This window comes from Rhipicephalus microplus, chromosome 6 (genome assembly GCF_043290135.1).
Source record: "Rhipicephalus microplus isolate Deutch F79 chromosome 6, USDA_Rmic, whole genome shotgun sequence".
Taxonomy (NCBI): Eukaryota; Metazoa; Arthropoda; class Arachnida; order Ixodida; family Ixodidae; genus Rhipicephalus; species Rhipicephalus microplus.
In genome coordinates, this window is record NC_134705.1 from 161,027,997 (window position 1) to 161,041,006 (window position 13,010).

The following is a 13,010-nucleotide window of genomic DNA, read 5'->3' on the forward strand; positions in this document are numbered from 1 at the left end:
TTGTTTGCAGCCGAACCTTCGGCAGAGGCAGTAGTTCCGGCTGTAGCCCCATCTAATATGGCCGCCTGCTGAGAAGAGAGAGTGGGTGAGAGTCATGAAGGAGGGAATGCTAGAGAGAAAAAATAGAGTAGGGGGAGGGGCGAAAGAGTGGTTTCGCCTCTGGCTACAAGCGCGCCGCCGCTTGCTACTGCGCACAGTCGCCGCGTCGTCTGCTATTCCTCGGCGCCAGTTCGTCTGGTGCGCGCGTGAGCTAGCGTCGTGGGGGAAGTCCTCGTCGACTGCCACTGGTCGTCTGATGCAGACGTCTGCTATAGTCGTTTGCTATGTTCGTCTGCTATGATTGTCTGCTTCCGGTCAGCTCAATTATGCGATCGAGCCAAGCAAGTTGAACTCACTGACCGCGATTTAACGGTAGTGCTTTGAAACTTGAAACTTTTCAAGTGTTGTGCCATAAAACAGGCCAACAGCTTGCGATACAGAGCCGTGGAACCACCGTGACTCGTTCTTTGCTATTGAAGAGAAGCGAATTGACCCAGCACCAGACATCTGTAGCGCATCGTTCGTTGTTGCTCGCGTGTTTTCAAGAACCCCCAGTAACTGACCGGAATACAACGGTGACGGTCGTCAAATCGAGCGAGGTGACTCGTTCGGCCGGTTTGTGACAGCCCAGTGATGCGTGCGTGTACTACTGTTTTGCACGTGATTTGCGCGACGAAAAAACGCCTCCAACCAACCGATCATGCCGGAGCCGCTGGGTTCTTCTTTGGATTTTACTGAACCAGGTGACGACGGCTGTTGGATTCCGGCTGTGTGGGATCCAGCGGCATCTGTCTTTGAAGGTCAGTGCGAAATTTCGTTTACTTGATTTATACGACTCGTTTCTGTTGCGTCTAGTGAGCAGGAAGGCGAGGACACTACAACCATGAACGTATGCGCGAGAATCATGCGTTTATTTCGGCCGTCGCGATAAATTTTGACGTGCGACTAATTAGACGTTGTTCAGAAAGTCATATGCGTATCCGGCACCAAGTGGTTTTGCCTTTTGCGTCATACAAAAATGGCCACACAAAACTAACGATGTTGAATGCTTTGGTAGATAGAGCTGCGGATAAAATTAAGCCCGCTCATTGCTTAGGAATGGTTGAGTTCCACGTCGATTCAACTTGTTTTTCAGTAGACTCAGTACTTAACTAACGGGAGCGCGACGGTAGCTCTAGTCGCTGTGACGTTGACGTGCTGACCTTGATGTCATGCGTTCAAGTCCTGGCCGTGACGGCAGGTCAAATTTTCGATGACGTCGAAGCACATTCACGTAGAGCACGAGTCCCAGTAAGACCAAAACTGAAGCAAATTCTGCTAAGCCAGGAGGCTCGCTATTGCTCTTGCTCACTAAAATTTCACTCGATCAAACCCACTCGGACTGAGAGACTTCGTAAGCTGCCATACTCGTACTCACACTCATCAAAGTATCTCAGACACACTCGGACTTTGACTGACTAGACTTTTTTTCAAATGGACTCACTCGCGGTCTCAAGCTCACCATCGTATTGCTCAGCCGGACTCGTGGCTTGACCTGAGTCTGAGTGAGCCAGTTGTAGTCGACTCGTGAGTCAGTTAGTGTAAACTCACCTTGTTCGATAATCGTGTAGATGCTCCTTAATGCCAATATCTCGCATAATCGGTGTTGTCCGATAGTCACTTTATCTTGTATACCTTCAAATATGAGTCATCAGTGCTTTCGATTCAGTAAAGAGATACTGCAAGAAACACGTGACTTACACGAGATGTCCTTATCTAGATCTTCCTGCGAAAAAGTGTGCGGGGGAAGCTCATGGCACCTCCACCCTTCCACACGCCTCGTATCAATAAATATTGAGGTGGTGCATGAACGCTAGTGCGTTGAGATCAACGTTGGTTGACATATGTGGGGGCAGACTTGATTTTAAACGTAAGGCGATATAAAAGCTTATAGTAATGTTTAAGATGGGTACATGGAACCTCAGATCGGCAACATAAGGTGCAGCAATGTTTTACGGTTGAGCAGACTCAAATATTCTGATGCAGTTTCTAAAATAAAAGAAACATTCAGAGCCCTTCAAATGCTGTGAAGACAGCGACCAAATAAGCTGCGACTAAGGTGGATCTGGTATAGAGAATACTGCTTCAGTGAACTTATATATAATCCTTAGTGACCAAATGAAGCGAATTAGGAGATATACGCTCAATTATCCTGGTCTTTGTCTAACGCAAGACGCGTGTCACCTTATTAGGGATGGCCAAGGGCGATCTGAAAATAACATTTTCTAGCAGACAAGGAACCTCGTAGTTTTGAAAGTAAAGAAATGGCACGACCTTCGGTTCATAACGTTAGTGATGTTGTCTTCGTGGCGCAATAGTTCGCGTCGACAACAACATACCAACAGTTGTCACATTAGTTGTCATGCAGGTAAAGTGATATGACTTTATGCTAACTTTTACACAATTTCAGTTTCTTTTCACGACAAAAAACTGTGGATTCGTCGAATTCATCGGTTGTCTGCAAATTGTTGTTCTCACGTCTTGTTACCGTGTACTCGCGGTTCGCCAGAACCGATAACAATAGGAACTAAGAAGTAGACATATGTGTCACAGAGTCGCGCTATTTCTCCATATAGTGCATTCGTACCTTACGCTTCCAAAAAGCAACTTGCACTGACATTGTTATAGAAAAAGATAGAGTATAGGACCCTGACAGATCCCGCCTTCGCTAAGTGGCATCTTCCGTTTCGCTCAACTCCATACAGAGTACCCCCCCCCCTCTTTTTTTTTTCTTTTCTATTGAGTCTTTTTCTTCCCACTCTGCCTAGCTGTTCTGTGGTGAAGCAGTCTCGGTTGCGCCACGTCTGCGGTTTGAAATCTGGAAAGTGCGCGGAGGTGATTAGATGCAATTTAAAACTTTATCTTGAAGAAATCGTGAAATCCGAAAGATATAATCCGAACCGTGACTACTTCCGAAACCACTTCTTTCCATTTCAGAGAAGCCTTGTGTGTTTAGAAAAAGTGGTTAACGATTTATATAACTTCGTACTCTACCATGGGAGAACATAAAGCCGTTCCAAACAACGCACATACCGCCGTGTGTGTTTAGAAAAAGTTGTGTTTAGAAAAATGTGGTTAACGATTTTGAGTACTTAGTACTCTACTAGGGGAGAGCTTGTTGACGATTTAGAGTGCTGTGTGTTTAGAGAAATTTATTCTCACAGACAGTGAACATCAATTACAATCCAACAGAACATTGCGACAGAACACAACGTCCACAGACACACCAAAAGTTGTTACAAAAAGATATGTGTACATATGTAAACGGAACACAACATACACAGCTTACAAAACTACACAGGAATTGATACAAAAACAATGTCTACATATGCACAATACATGGTAAACGAAGAACACACACACGAAATGTAAAGATCTATATGTCAGATATTTACATAGTATTTACAAGGTATTTGTATGAGTACTAAACAAAGATTAACCTACCAATACCAGGCAGGCCTGAAAACAAGCCTTACACGTCTCTCACAGACGAACACAAAACGGCAGGACCAGTGTCGAAGGAATTCCTCCTCACCCAGAAAGAAGAGTTCCTCCGACAACACAGATAGTATTTCTTTGTACTGTCGCTCCAAAATCGGGAAGAGAGCACGGCGGCGACGACCTGCTGCAACAGCTTCACAACGGTTACGCCAAATACAATAGGCACCAGCAACAAGAAGAAGGCAGGCAAAGCGGCCTCGAGAACAACGTCCAGAAGAAACAAAGCGGTTTACTCCGAGGCCACGAAATCCTGCATGCACAGCCCTCCAGAAAACATGAGCAACGAAACATTGCCTTAACACATGCTGATTTGTTACCCGTAGGGAGCAATTCGGACATGTTGATGACTGGACCATTCTCCACCTTTCTAGGCGGTCAACGGTAGGAAGAACGCCCCACCCAAGCCGCCACATGAAGTCCCGGAGGTGGCCAGGTAGAAATGATGCCGTCAGCGTGCTCCAAGACACACGACTAGAGCGGGTGCGGCATGCCGGGGGAACTAACGGGAGCAACAACGCGGCTGTTGTGTCAACGATAGAATTGTCTAACACATTTAATCAGGGCAAGTCGACTGGATATGACGAAAAAACGCGACAGCTGTTGCATAAAACGAAGGAAGTACTAATGATTGTGGGCCCTGATTAAAGCGCACATTAGGCAATAAATACCGAAGGTGAGTGCCTGGAAAATAATATGCCAGAGTTCGCGCGGGGGATTCCTCTCCTTGTACGAGGCGCAACAAGAAGCGCAGGGCCAATAGCCGGCAGCGTATTGATACCGAAGGGAAATCAAAACCTCCCTGGAAACGCTGCTGTCCTAACTCCGCACGAGATACTAACTCAGTGCCACCAGACCAAAAGAAGAAACACAAGGCAGACTGCAAATGACCTCACGATGCGTAAAGGCGGCTGTTCCACGTGAGAAAGGTACAAAATGCGACCGCAGAACACAGTCTGCGCAAGGTATCACCGCTCAAGAAGCGGGAAGTCGAATTCCCGGGCTTTCTCAATTTCTTGTTTTACTTCATCAAGGGCGTTTGACCAGACGAAGTTACAAACGCCGTAGTGGTTGTATAGAATTCCTAAAATGCGAAGAGACACAGCCGGCTGAAGAAGAGATGTGGACCTAAGTGTGGAGTTGGGATAGCCGATGAACAAATACCGGGATTTAGAGAGGTTTAGCGCGGCACCTGGAATGTCTCCATACTGGAAGAATAAACGCAGGCTATGAGAAAGACTATCTTCATCTGAAAGGTACAGGGTTATGTCGTCAGCAAAAGCTGTGACTTTTACGGTACTGCTGCCGGGAAGCGCAAGACCCCGGACACGCGAATCTGCTTCTAGAGCACACAAAAATGGCTCAAGGCTGAGGAGAAATAGAACAGGAGACAAGGGGCATCCTTGACGGACCCCACGTGTAATAGAAAAGGCAGCACTCTCCCAACCATCTAGAACTAGTGTGCTTTTTATACCAGAGTAGGTATGTCTAATTAATTCAACAAAAGTACCAGGAAAACCAAGGGCTGTGAGCACTTTAAAGATATACGTGTGCTCTAGTCAGTCAAATGCTTTCTCTTGGTCTAAAGACACAAGGAGACCACGCGCAGATCGCGACAGAGTATAGGCTATGATATCCCGGGTGGTAAAGGACAAACTGTGTATTTCGCGTCCAGACATAGATGAAGCCTGGTGATGACCCCCCAGGGTGCTCAACAGAGCCTTCAAACGTTAAACGATCGCCGTCGCGAATATCTTATAGTCAACGTTAAGAAGCGTGATAAGTCTCCAATCTTCAGGATTAACAGAAGAAGCATCACCTTTTGGAATAAGCACAATGCGTCCATCTCGAAAACTTGATGGAAAAACACCATCCTCGAAACATCGCCGGAAAACCGTGGTTAATGCAGTACCAAGCTCATTCCAAAATGAAAAGTAAAATTGAACTGGAAAACCGTCTGTCCCAGGGGCTGTCCCCCGTTTCATAGATTGTAGTGCTGCCTTTACCTCTTCAACTGATGGAGGGACGTGCAGAGAATCAGCAGCTTGTCGAGGAATGCGAGGCAAGCCTCTAAGCATAGGTGGTATTATATCACAGTTTGTCCGCATGGCCGCACACGACATCTCTTCAAAATGCGCCAGAAAGAGAGATCAATCACGCGTAGGAAGCAGCTGTGTAGGTGGTGTCTGCATGGTCGTAAAAACAGGTGATTGTGACGGCCCAAAACACGATTGCCTCGCATAGCGTAGCACCTCGGGGTGGGCACAAGGGTTGTGCCTACAACGCCATGCAGCAGCCGCCAGAGACGAGGTGGCAATCAAACGCTGGAAGCGTTCACGTAATTCATGTTGCCAAGCTCACATCAAGGGAGACGACGTTTCAGCGCGCAATGTGATGTGTAACTTCGCTGCAGTATCGGCCAGCTCCTCAGAAACGCGACGACGAAGGGAACGCCCTTCAACTGAGTAGTGCAGGCGCCACTGCGTTTTAAGCGCATCCCAATCAAATAAATCAGACGCAGCGAGTGACACGCGTATTGCACGGGACAAATTTGAGCGAGAGCACGCGTCCTGGAGGACGCGAACATCAAGACGCCATGGTTTCTCCGAAAAAGAAAATAGAATTTTTAGTTCTAATAGAATCGGACGATGATCAGAGATGTACACAGGCGAAGGTGGGATGGGCGGAACACGTAAGTCGGAGACAAACGTCTCTAAAGCGTGTGGGACATAAGCCCGGTCGAGTCTGCTGGAGGAGTGTCCGCGGCGCCATGTCCAAATAAAAGTATGCCCGTGTATGACATTATGCGCATCCAGCAATGAAAAATGCTGGACAAGGCGTCGCAGCTCACGTGAATTCCAAGCAGACCGACCCCAGCCAGGACCTTGTACATCGCATCGCGTATTTAGCACACAGTTAAAGTCTCCAATTAGAATTACATGACGACCGTCTAGGAAAAAAACATCCAAATTTTGAAAAAAATCATTAGACTGTCCGGCTTGTGCAGGCGCATACACACATAGTATCCTGATTCGAAAAGAAAAGTAGGTACAATCTAGAGCAATAATTCTACCGACGCCGTCATGAACAACGTGGTGACCTCTCAATAAAGCCCGGTTAAATATAATGATGCCTACTCCCGTAAACCGAGTTGTAGCGAGTGTTTAGAAAAAGTGGGTAACGATTTAGAGTACTAGGTACTCTACTGCTTTCGATTTAGTAATGAACTGCAAAGAGTGCTTTCTACTTACGGATTTGCATGACAATGCCGTACGCTATAACGCTGGCAGTATTCGAATATATATGAAAATGCTGCCCCCGGAGGTGCGCCGGCCACATGCGTATTGGAATGCATCGTTTACCAATAATAGATATGTTATTGATCGTGGGCTTAACAGTGATCAGACGTTTTTCGTATGACAAAGTAAAGTTTTTATTGAGGTCACCTGTCCTTTCAGGTTGCCAAGTTTTGTTATTATTTGAATACGAGCGCACCACGGTTGTTGCCTGCAGAGCAACTGAAGTGCATAGATCTCCTAAGCACGTGAATGTGCTACGTGAATGATGGACTGATTCTCGGCACGGTTTAGAGGAAGCATTGCGCTGCGCGAACAAACGAACGAACGAAAGAAAAAAGTGAAGGAAACAGGGGAAGAAATTGATAAAAAAATTGGCAGATCCTACGTACAGTGGGAATCGATGATATGCAAAGCACGAATGAGAAATGTTGATGTGTCGCTTTAAAATCAGCAAAACGTTACGAGGTAGAGGTAAACGGTGCCGTACATGACTTCCGTGTCATGATTATCATGTTTGGGTGTGTCGTTTACCTTCGTCATGTATTCACGTCACGTGATACAAAATTTAGTATATGTTCAGCTGGCGAAACTGCTGCGAGCACGCGATGAGCGTGCTATGTTGTCATGTTCTTACATGACACGCGTGTCAGGATTAACATGTTCGCACCAGTCATATATTTCGTCATTCATTGACGTCACGTAACACCAAATTAAGTATATGTGCAGCTAGCGAAACGGCCACGAGCGCATCATGAAGGGCCCAATATACTCCAATGTAGCGTTGACGCGCGTGCACGCTGGGCACAGCGACGCAACGTTAGCGAAACGCCAGCACTCTGTTTAGTCTGACGCCAGACGCGACCAGCGTCCGTCGGCATGGAGCGACGGCAACCGGCGCGAAATTCGAAATGGTTTATTTCGCGCCGATGCGTTACCCAGACAACACTGCGTCTCCCTCTTATCGTGACGGAGGGGCTGTGGAAGCGATTAAACGCGCATGCGTCAAAGCAACGCAGCGTGGCGCGCGCCTGCGAGTATATGGCAGGACCGGTGCCTGGCGTGGCAACGCTGGCGTGACGCGACGAAATGAACGCCGGCGAGAACGCGCACCGCGTCAAGTCGAAATGTATTGGCAGCTTGACTGTGGCATGCAGTCATGTTCTCACATGACACGCATCTCATGATTATTATGTTTACACCAGTCACATACCTTCATCATCCATTGGCATCACGTAATACCAAATTTGGCGTATGTGAGGGTAGCGAAATGACCGTGAGCGCATCATCAGTGTGTCATGTAGTCATGTTGTTACATGACACGCATGTCATGATTATCATGTTTGGATATGTCTTTTACCTATGTCGTCCGTTCGCATCACGTAATACCGAGTTTGGTACATGTGAAGCTAGCGAAACGGCGGCGAGCACATCATGAGCGTGGCTTGTAGTCATGTTGTTACATAACATGCATCTCATGTTTATCATGTTCTCACCAGTATCATACCTTCGTCATCTATTCACGTCCCGTAATACCGAATTCGGTATGAGTGAGACTAGCGAAACGGCTGCCAGCGCATCATGAACGTAGCATGTAGTGATGTTGTTACATGACACGCATCTTATGATTATCATGTTTGCACCAGTCACATACTTTCGTCATCCATTTACGTACTGTAATACCGAATTTGGTATATGTGACGCCAGCGAAACGGCCGCGAGCGCATCATGAGCGTGGCATGTAGTCGTTGTTACATGACACACATGTCATTATTTTCATGCTAGTGTTTGTCGCATGTGTTCGCCATGCAATCATGCCATGCCACAGCAGTTTTGCAACATGTCTAGTGAACGAAACCACCGAATAATCTGCAGGACTATAAAATGTAAATCATGACATTCATGACATACGTGTCATAATTTTCATGATATAACTAGTCAAATATGTTCTTCATACAGTAATGTTATGCCATACCAAGTTTGGTATTGATACCGTTATCGAAACGGCCAGGAAACCTAAAAGTCGTTGGCGGCTAGATAGATAGATACGCTCAAGGTCGTCGAAGTTCACTAAGAAATGCTTCGCATTTAATAAATAAATCAGAAAACGAATTAAATGAAGTTCGATCGATCGATCGATAGATAGATAGATAGATAGATAGATAGATAGATAGATAGATAGATAGATAGATAGATAGATAGATAGATAGATAGATAGATAGATAGATAGATAGATAGATAGATAGATAGATAGATAGATAGATAGATAGATAGATAGATAGATAGATAGATAGATAGATAGATAGATAGATAGATAGAACAGCACGCAATGCTTCACTTGCCCTCACCTTCACGATGGTGCTCATTGGAATTTTTTACCAGTCAAAGTTCATTAGCATACAAATTTCTGGGTATTTAACCGCAGTTGCAGATCTATGGTTTCATTACACGTTACTAGCTTGTTTCTACTTACTCGTATCTGTTCCAAAATTTTCCCATCTCCGCTCATCGCAGGTTTATAAATATTTTTTACGCGTACACACACTCCTGCCATATAGCGCTATATCGGCCTGCGGTATGTATATTCGAAACTTCTTACGCTTTGCTTTCCTTTACTTTTTTTTCGCCCACTTTAGACGCAACATTTTGTGCGCGTAATGCGCAGAGGCTAAAGTATCCCTTAGGGGTTCTAACCGCCGTATTCTATAACGCCCCTTCACTCAACGCTTCACCTTGACTTGAGAAAGCCGATGGGAGCGCCTTCTCTAGGCATAGCAAGTCACTGCATACCACCGATAATCTGCTGCGATTTTTTAGTAGCGCAGTGTCATGTCATTTTCAGCCGAGCGGTGGCGCAATGCTCAACTCTGTCAAGTGAAGGGTAAAAGTCGAGTCGAGGAGCGTTTGTGAATACGGGGGTAAGTGCCGAACGTTGTGCTTTTAACGTAACCGCTTCCGTTGTGCGTCTGTCAGCGCATCGCCGCAAACGCTAAAGCTCGTTGGGGGGTGACAATCGATACCTCGAAAGAAGAGAAAGGGGAAGACGAAAAAGAGGAAGGGAGAATCGCGTTTTACTAGGATCACCTTTCTGGCGGTTTGAGTGCATTTTCGCGTAAAATGACTGAAAGGCGACTTTCAAAATCCTTAACGAAGGATATTGTGTTACGTACGCGGTCACCACGAGCTATGGGCGAGTGAGAAAGTTATCAAAAAGGTGTCGCCGCGGTGTGTTGGTGGAAGCGCTGTAATTCAGGGGCGAAAAAAAAGCCGAAGAAATGAGAAAAGACGGAGGATCGGTGAAGAGGACCGGTTAAAGTTACAGCACTCAGTCGGCGTGGTATGATGGATTGTGACAACGTCTTCTCAGGTTTATCTATAAACTTCCTTTCTATCGCGTCGAACTGAATTTATTGCGATTGAGAAGAGTCAAATAGAGAAGTTGGCAACTTCCGAGAACTTTTCACTGAGTGACAGTGACTGAAGCTTGACAAAAAAAAAAAAAAAACTAAGCCCGGTTTTACGAAGTGGAATTTGAGAAAGCAGCAGAGCTGTGGTCGTTCCTTCGGTGCTTGCCTGTAGTTTTCTATTCTTCTCTATGACTCCCTCCTTCCTTCTTTTATATTCTCTTCCTCTAAAGCAGTTTAACTAGGGTTAGTGACTGTGGTTAGCGACAAGACTATGGTTAGTAAGCCAATTTTTACTGAAATTTACCACGAACGTTCACAAATCGTCCTCTGACACTCCCCGACTATATGGTTAGTGATTGTAGTTAGCTGCGAGACTATGGTTAGTACGCGAATGTTTAGTGAGGGTTAAAGCGAACGTTCAGTAGGCAGAACTTTATTTGTCGAGTTAGTCGAAGAATTCCTTGTGAAGCCGGAAAAACCTCTGCGGACTCGTAGGCATGCCACAGTTCTACCTTTATCAAGGGGGGGGGGGATGAGAAGGTGTCAAAGTGAGAGGTTTCAGCGAGGCTCCTTCCCCTCACGTCACGTCTCTTCCCAACCGCTTCCACTTAGGTACTTAGTTAAACTGGACTTAATGGCGCTAGAGAAACTGAGGCTAATCTGGGCCAGGCACAACTTGTTTTGTAATAACCATTCTAGAGTTAGTGTAAGAAGCCGTTGTCCGTTACAATACGAACGATGTGCGAAAACAAATTATTCGGGAGGTATACGTGAGGGAAGAGGGGGGGGGGCGTTGCTCCCCACCCCTTTCTCCGATACTCACCGGGCCATTATGCATTTGGGGGTTCACCTATACGGCGACTCACAGGCGCAAGCCGTCTTATTTTCTTTCTTGGTCGACCGTGCCGATCCCATCCTCAGCACGCCGTAAGTTTCGCGTGTCTAACGCGATTTTGCCATGCCTCCGAGATGGGAGGCACGTCAAGCTTCTTGCTTGCCTCACGTGGCAAATACACTGCCTCCATGATTCCCCCCCCCCCCCCCCTGAATAAGTGAGGACGTCATCAGGCCGTCTTGATGACGGCACGTATATATTTCGGGGATCTGTCAGGCCACACTGGCATTAAAGGGCCGCAAAACCACACCGAGTTTAAAGGCGAGACAGTAGCTTCTTTCTCGCCGTCCTACAAGCCCTGTCTCCTCCTCGCCACTTACTGCTTCGTAAAACAGGCGCAATGTCATCCCTACGCGTTGATTCAGTCAGGATTTAACGCTTTTCTGCAACAAGCTGCTATGTCCGCTTGCGCATTCGCAAATGCAGAAAGAGAAGCGAGCTCGGTTCATCGCGCATGATGGCCATGTTAAACAAGGCAGACCAGGCATGTGACTATGCGTGGCACAGCAGAATAGATGACGATTCTCAATACATATTTCTCGTATATCGACCAATGGGGAGCCTATTTGATCCGGACGTCACGCGAACAAACAGAAGGCGTCACGAATTGTGCCGCGATTAAGACGGTAAACGTTGGGAGAGAATTATTATTATTATTTGATTTGCATACACAGATACACAAGAAACAGAGGAAAGAGGGAGAGAGCAAGCTGACAACTGCCACCTGGCGGGGCACAACGCCTGCTCACTCTTTCGGGAGGAGGGAAGAAACAGAAGAAACAAAGATTAGAGGGAAGAAAGAGAAAAGAAGGTGAGGAAGGAGAGAAACGCTGGGGGGAATAACGCACTCGTTCTTCGTACTTTTAGAAGCTGCTTAGGGGCCCCTCAGATATGAAATGATCGATCGGACAAGGCCACGTGGGCTTTTGACGATACATTTGGCATTTTTGACAAATCGCGCCGGTGCGTATACCGCGACGCCCTGGTGCGTCCGTTGGTTCAGTCGTCGAAATGTTGGTTGAGCGGGATCGTCGCTACGTAACGATGCTGAAGCGGTGCGTTCACAGTGTCACGTAGCCTATTTATAATCACCCCCGTGTTCTAGAACGTCTCTTCACTGAACAGTCCACCTTCACTTGAGAAGCCGATGGGAGCGCCGTCTCTAGTCCCGACAAGTCACTGCACATCAGCGATAATCTGCTGCGATTCTTGAGTAGCGCAGTGCTATTTTCAGCCGAGCGATGGCGCAGTGCTCAACTTTGTCAAGTGAAGGGTGAAAGTCGAGTCGAGGAGCGTTTGTGAATACGGAGGCCAGTGTCCCGCTTCTGTGCTGTTTGAAAAACTATGCGTCCAATGAACGCGGCCCCTGGGCGCCCCAGCGAGCATCGTTTCGATTTGTGGAAGATGACATTTGCGAATTCTAAGCGAGAGCTTTGCAGGCTCTTTCGAGAGATTACGAGACCCTTCGGAAAGTCTCACGCGTGGCTCGCAAATATGTGCGCGCCAACATGTCCACTTGAAGATTCCGGCTTAAAGAAAAATTACTCGTAAGAGCACATTTCAATGTACACCTAAAAGAAAGCGTTGAGATAGAACATATTTTTTTTAGTAATTTTGAGTCGTTTACAGAAACAAACGAGAGGCACTAAACTCATAAGGAGGAACTCGTCTTTTACGGAAATATCACGAATTAAATATTTCTATCATGAAGAAAAAGTGCCTACGTGTACTTGCAGTGTCGACCGATTCGGGGCGCTGAACTAGACTCGCAGACGCTTTCAGGCCAGTATATGTAGGGTGTTCTTCGAGAGACCTTGAAGGCGTTGTCCGAAAAAG

General features: G+C 46.6%; 1 protein-coding gene across 1 annotated transcript in view; it reads left to right on the plus strand.

The window, feature by feature from the left end:
- The first annotated feature begins 248 nt into the window (after positions 1–248).
- Positions 249–13,010, plus strand: part of LOC119167231 (sperm-specific sodium:proton exchanger-like) — a 305,567-nt gene continuing 292,805 nt past the window's right edge. The window contains exon 1 of the mRNA XM_075866889.1: positions 249–839. The gene's annotated coding sequence lies outside the window, so the exon portion shown is untranslated. The remainder of the gene's footprint in view (positions 840–13,010) is intronic.